This window comes from Drosophila montana, unplaced genomic scaffold (genome assembly GCF_035044405.1).
Source record: "Drosophila montana isolate Dmon_TW-CO22-7 unplaced genomic scaffold, ASM3504440v1 contig_779_1, whole genome shotgun sequence".
NCBI lineage: Eukaryota > Metazoa > Arthropoda > Insecta > Diptera > Drosophilidae > Drosophila > Drosophila montana.
Window position 1 is genome coordinate 1,144,629 of NW_026999075.1, and position 6,770 is coordinate 1,151,398.

A 6,770-nucleotide genomic window follows, 5' to 3' on the forward strand; every position below is an offset into this window, starting at 1 on the left:
TATAATAATGTAACAACACTTTTTAACTGTATCGGAGAAAACCCTGACCAGTTCTAAATTGCTTTAAGACACATTCTTAATTAAACACAGATTCATTTGCCATCCATTTGGAAGAGACTAAGACACATATCACTAAAAGAACATGAGAAGAAGAGATCTAGAAGATCGAAAAACAAATAAAGAAAGAGAGAGGGAGACAGATATTGAGATAAATCGCGAGAGAGATACAAACACATTGCAGGATAGAAAGAGCATAGAGCTTACTAAATTGACAACACATCTTGATATTATAACTTTCTTTATGAATTAATGACAGTCGCGTAGTAGCTGATTGTTTAAAAATACTTTTTTCATTTTGCAAAAGAGTGACATAAATGCCACATGTCTCTATATATAAAACTGTTTGTACTGACTGACTGACTGACTTATTGACTGACTGATTGGTGATCAACGCAAAGCTCATACCGTTAGAGCTAGGAAGCTGAAATGTTACCTGTAGTTACCTTATGTGATGAAGGTGTACGTAAAGACGGGGTTTCGGAAAATTCCACCCGCAAGTGTGGAAAAATTGAAAAACGTTTGTATGAAACTTTTTTATTTACCATCCGATCCGCCTCAAACTTATTTTCAAAGATCTTCGTTCAAATTCATTTGAGGGGTGTTCCACACTTTTCGAATAATGCATTCCCCCTTGGTGAAGGGGGGGTGTCAAAGATTGGGTGGTGACGTTTCGTGTTCAAATTTATTTCCAAAGATCTATGCAAAGAATCATTTGAGATGTATTTCACCATTTTTGCAGAATACTAGCTTTCTATGTGAAAAATTAGATTCCAATATTTTTTTGGGGAAGTTTTAAGATTTGGGACTTACAACATTACAACGTCGTGGTGGCGCCAACTTGGAGATACGTTATCTAGGTTTGGGGCATTCGAGATGCAATGTACAGCCAAGTCGGAGCATTCGCCAACCGGTACAACGAACGCTTACAGCGAGACTGCAACCGGGTAGCAAGAGACTTCACTGGGAGGTGTCTAGTCAGGAGGCTCAAGAGAAGATCGTTCAAGGACCTCCTCCAACCACGACATAGAAGACGCCCCAGAATCCCCGGATTACCTACGTGACGATGCAGCCTTGTTCAAAACATACGCCTTTGACGTTTGTCTACGATAAAGCCTGAGGACTCAACCAGGCTTGGCGAAATGTCACCTAAGCCAACTGTGTTGTAATAAAAATGTAGGCTATTTGTTATTCAATACAATAAACATTTACAAAAATAAAAAAACAAAGCTCTAAATAAGAACTTAATGAATACGTGTTTCAGCGATTTGGGAAATTCCACCCGGAACAGATATAGCATGCCTTGCTTTTCTCCTCATAAGTTCAGTGTGTATTGTGCTCCGCAAAAATCTTGAAAAACAGTGACAAAAACGGACAAGCCCACCCAACAGTGGCATAATAATACATTTAAAAGTGAATTCAACCTCAAACTATTCAAAAAATTCGTGAAAGTGCCTAAAATAAAGAAAGAACCAAAAATCAAAACTGCTAATGTGCAATTTGCACAAACGCAAAAACTGGGAGCTGTCAAAGCCAGTGCTGCCAATAACAATGCCGAGTTGGCCACAACAATGGCAGCCAGCTTAAACAACTGTCAGGCTGCCATGGAAAATAAAAACTTAAAAAACGAAGACGTCCCTGCTGCCCATGCATACAACACACGCAGCAACACCTGCACCAGTCATGCAGTAATCAGCAACATCTTACCACCAGCTAATCCCGAAGCCAACAGCAATCAAGTGCAGGGGATCCCAGCCCCGCTCACTGAAGCACCTAGATCTCAACCTGTTGACATGAACGAGGCGCGCCTGTACATCCCTGAGGGATGGAGTCAGACGCACCAGCTTCTATTCCAGCAACACGGCATTGTAAGCTCAACAGCAACCACAACAACTACAACCACCGCGTCCTCAAGTAGCGGCTGCAGAACCTCTGCCTCCACTGGTACAAGCCGTGCCGCACTGGAGCCCATTGGAACTCGCCCCAAAACCGCCAATGATGCTTTCCAGCCCTTGCCGGTCACTACATATGGCGCGCAGAGCTCTTCCCCGGCAGCTGCGTCTTGCAGCGCTCAATGCAAACGAGCAAAGGCATTATGCCAGCTTTCCAGGAACCGTTGGTCGAATGGCAAACGGCTGAAACAAAAAAACGGCGAGGAACAACGCTAAAGGCCGGAGCCGTCAAAAAAGGGAGGGTAACCACAGAAATCGGGAAGACCAGCAAGGCAGGTGAAAATTACACTGCTCCCAGTGCCTCCCCGTCAAATGGGAACAGATATGCTCCACTTGCGCCCCAGGAAGAAGCCTCTGACATCGAAGACGACGAGATGGAAATTGCCGACGAAGCTCCACTAGCTCAAGCCGAACCTCAAGCTGCAAAAAAGGTCCCCAAGCCCAGGCCCATAACAGTTCCCGGAGTTAACGACATCGTCGCAATGGAAAAGACCCTTGAGCAGGCAGCTGGCCCAGATGCCTACGAATTTAAGGTCTCTCCCTCTGGCGCCCTGAGAATCTACGCGAAAGATTCTGATACTCACAGAGCCATTATTCGCAAGCTTACTGAAGTCAGGGTCCAGTTCACGCACTTCTGTCTCAAGGAGGACAGACCATATCGCGTAGTTGTCAAAAACTTGGCCGCTTCTACTCCCAGGAGCCAAATCGAAAATGCCTTTTTAACACACGGCCACGTTGTGACAAACCTATATAACCCGGGGACCAGGCTACCCACAAATGACGCCGATGCGAACCCCACAAACGATTCGCCAAGTCGCAACTACCGGTATGTAGACCTAAGGCAGGCTCCTAACAATAGGGACGCGCTTCGCATTAGCAAGATTGGCCGTCAACGGGTCCAAATCGAGCTCCCTAGAAGGAACAAGGAACAAAAGCATCAGGCAATGTTACCGCTGCTATGAGTGCACAAGCACAACATGCACAAGCGTGCCAACCCCCCGTGTGCACCAACCAGCCAACCGCTACAACAATGCAGCCCCAATACCCACAGCATGGATCTCAGGGGCAAGACACGTCCCTCGGAAGCATCCTCCAAGGACTCCAGCAGTCGATCGCAGCACTTAATGCCGCGGTCGCAACTATCCTAGTCAGCATCAAGGAGCTGAAGGACGCGCAAGGCTCGGTCTTACCACTCACCGCAAATAATGGCTGCCCAGATGCGCAACTATTTCTGAGAAAACATGAAATAGACATCATGCTTGTCTCAGAAACGCACCTACACGCTGGCCTGTACTTCGCCATGGAGGGATATGCTTGCTACCGTGCGGATCACCCAGCAGGTTGAGCCAGAGGAGGGGCTGCTGTGCTTGTCAAGCAGGACTTGGTGCACTACCAACTACAACAGATGACCTCCAGCACCACACAGATGGCTGCTATTATGTTGGGGACTCCTTTGGGTGAAATACCCGTAGCTGCAGGCGACTTCAATGCCAAACACAGGCTGTGGGGAAGCTACAGAGCTGACAACAGAGGCATTGCGCTGCATGAAGCTCTCACCAGCTGCTCAGCCCAGGTCTTGGCCACTGGGAGACCTACCCACTTCCCGTACAACAGGCAAAGTACCCCTTCGTGCATTGACTTCTTTATATACAAGGGCATCCCAACAGCGTAATATCAGTTTGTGAAGAGTATGAGCTGTCATCCGACCATCTACCACTCATTGCAACGGTCTCTACGTCTGTTCAGAGGACCCCAAAAAAGCGAAGGCTTGTCACCCTTCAATCGGACATACAACGCTTCAAAACTGAACTGAATGGCATGATAGATCTAAACATGCCGATCTTGACAGCCGAGGATGCCGACGCTGCAGCTCAAACCCTGCTGGATCAAGTACATACTGCGGCTGCCAACGCTGCGCCAGCTCAAATGTACTCTACGCCTACAAGCCAATTTACAAGGATGCTTCCCCCCATCGTTAAAGGCTTTCTTTCTATCGCCGTATCGCCAACAGGGTCAGGAAGGAGTTAACTTTACTGAGAAGAAAAGCCACAGACACAATGCTGGAGGAAGCAACGGCAGACGAGAGCTCCAAATTCGCGCTGTGGAAACTTACCAGTCGATACAAGCGGCAAGCTGCGCCAAAGTTCCCCGTTCGACATCCCGATGGCACCTGGGCCAGATCGCCAATGGACAGAGCCGAAGCCTTCGCCTGCAACCTAGAGGAGCGCTTCAAGCCGTTTGAGATCGCATCGCATGGAAGGATACAGCGAGTCGCACAAATCCTGGAAGCGCCACTCCAAGTGTCACTCCCTGTATCACCAATCACCTTCCAAGAAGTGAAGCAGGAGATAAGGAGCTTAAAAAGCACCAGGGGGCTCCTGGGGAAGATCGGTTGGACAACCAGACAATTAAGCTTCTGCCATACAAGGCGGTACTTTTTCTCGTCGCCATATTTAATGCAGCTCTTCGGCTAGGTTACTTTCCAGTGGCTTGGAAGAAGGCACATATCATCATGTTGCACAAGAGCGGAAAGCCACCTAATCAACTGGAATCCTATCGCCCTGCATCCTAAGAAGGATCCTGGATACCCCGGAAATAAAACGCTTAATCCCGAAGTTCCAGTTTGGGTTTCGACTCAAACACGGTACCCCTGAGCAACTCCATCGGGTCACAAACTTTATTTTGGACGGCTTTCACAGGAAAGAGTATGTGGTGGCAGCATACCTCGACATCCAACAAGCCTTTGACCGGGTGTGGCACGAAGGACTCCTCTCCAAGATAAAGGGCAAATTAAATCCGCAGCTCTTTAACATCATTGCAAGCTTCCTGAACGAGAGGACATTTCGAGTGGTACAGGATGGCATAGCCTCTCATACCAAACGCATAAGAGCGGGCGTTCCACAATGTAGCGTTTTGGGTCCCACACTATACAGCCTCTTCACGCACGATATGCCCACGGCAAGTGAAATGGCCCTTGTCAGTCGGCAGGATCTCCTGGTGGCTACGTTTGCTGATGACACGGCAATCCTTGCCAAGAATAATTGCGTGTACGAAGCAACGGACATACTGCAGGAATATCTGAAGCGCTTCGAAAACTGGGCTTGTAGATGGAATATCTCAGTGAACCCTCAAAAATGTGCCACGGTCACTCACACCCAGCGCACCCAAAATAACATGTAAATAAACACTCACTATATAAATATTTAATTTAAGCTATCATTAACCAAAACACACGCTGATAAAAGTTGCTAAGCAAGAGTAACCGAAGATTAGTCGTAAATAAAATAATTTTAACACAAAAAAAAAAAAAAACAAAATCCGGAACAGTGTTTAATTGGCGAAAAATGGTTGTATTTAAGTATATATATTATTGATCAGCATTAACAGCCGAGTCGATCTAGCCATGTCCGTCCGTCCGCCCGTCCGTCAGTCTGTTCGCATGTATGCACACAAGGATATCCGAACCTATAAGAGCTAGAGAAATTTGGTATGTAGGTCCTCCTAGTCCATGCGAGGTACGAGTTTGTTTTCGTTATTACATAACTTGCTCCGTTTCCAAGTAATCGATGAAAATCGATATCGAAATCCTGTTTTTTGAGCAATTTTGGTAAATAATAAAAGCTAGAGTCACCAAACTTGACATGTATCTTCTAGAATAGTATATATATCAAGTATCTTTCATTTTATAGCTATCGCTATCTCCCCGTTACCACCACATAGCTATAAATCAAGTAAATAAACCAATCTGTATTGCCCACCAATTAAAGCCTCAATTTTATGCAACTGACTTTTTGAGAATATACAGTAAAGTTATTAAAGAAAATGTGTTTTGCCTGGCCTCGTGTTTGCGGCAGCTAGCGCGAATTGCAAGAGTTTCTTTATACTTTAAATTATATCAACAGCATTGCAATTGTTTTGTTTTCGATGCCGCCTACTTCTTAATCATTACTTTTCTACAGTTTTCCCGCCAATGAAAAAATGTAAATCTTCCCCTATTTCCAGGTTCCATAGTTAATTTAGTAGCAGAGTTTTTTATATTTTAACAATCTCATTGGGTCACATAAATAAATTAGAAATTTGTTGTTGTTGGCCTTATTTATCAATCTCACGTCAATTATGTGGATTGTTTTATTGATAACCTCACCATAAACAGCTAATTTTCTACCGCTTGCGTCCATCCATTATAATCTCTGGAAAACTCATAGCGAAGGACCCTCGAACTTTGACATATTGTATTTCATAAATACCGCCGTAAAAGTGAGGGAAGACAAACAGGAAGTTAAGCGCAAACCGCAACTAAAAGAGGACACTGAACCCCGGAAATACGCAAGAAGACAACTTCAGCAACAACAAGGACAACAAATAAGGCAAACGGACACAGAAGGGAATAAGAAAATAATAAGGGCAGACAGAATTGATGACAAGCAGATTACGTTTCCGGTGACGCTGACAACCGAAACCGGAAACAAATGAGTAGCATATTAATGTATTTATAATACAAACTTTAAAAACAAAAGAAAAGGGGTCTTTGCAGCTTATTGGCAGAAATTGTGCGTCAAAAATCTGTAACTATATTCTTTATCTTTAAAAGAAACCTTGAAGCCCAATAAAACCCTTCAAAGAAAAATGAATTTTTCACATGTCATTTCCACTGTGACTTTGAAGCTGAGAGTTAAGGTTGTGTACAGACAGGCGAAGAAATAGGGGCGTACTTTACTCTGTGTGCTGATCACATTGTGGACTAAACTTAAAAAAAACCCC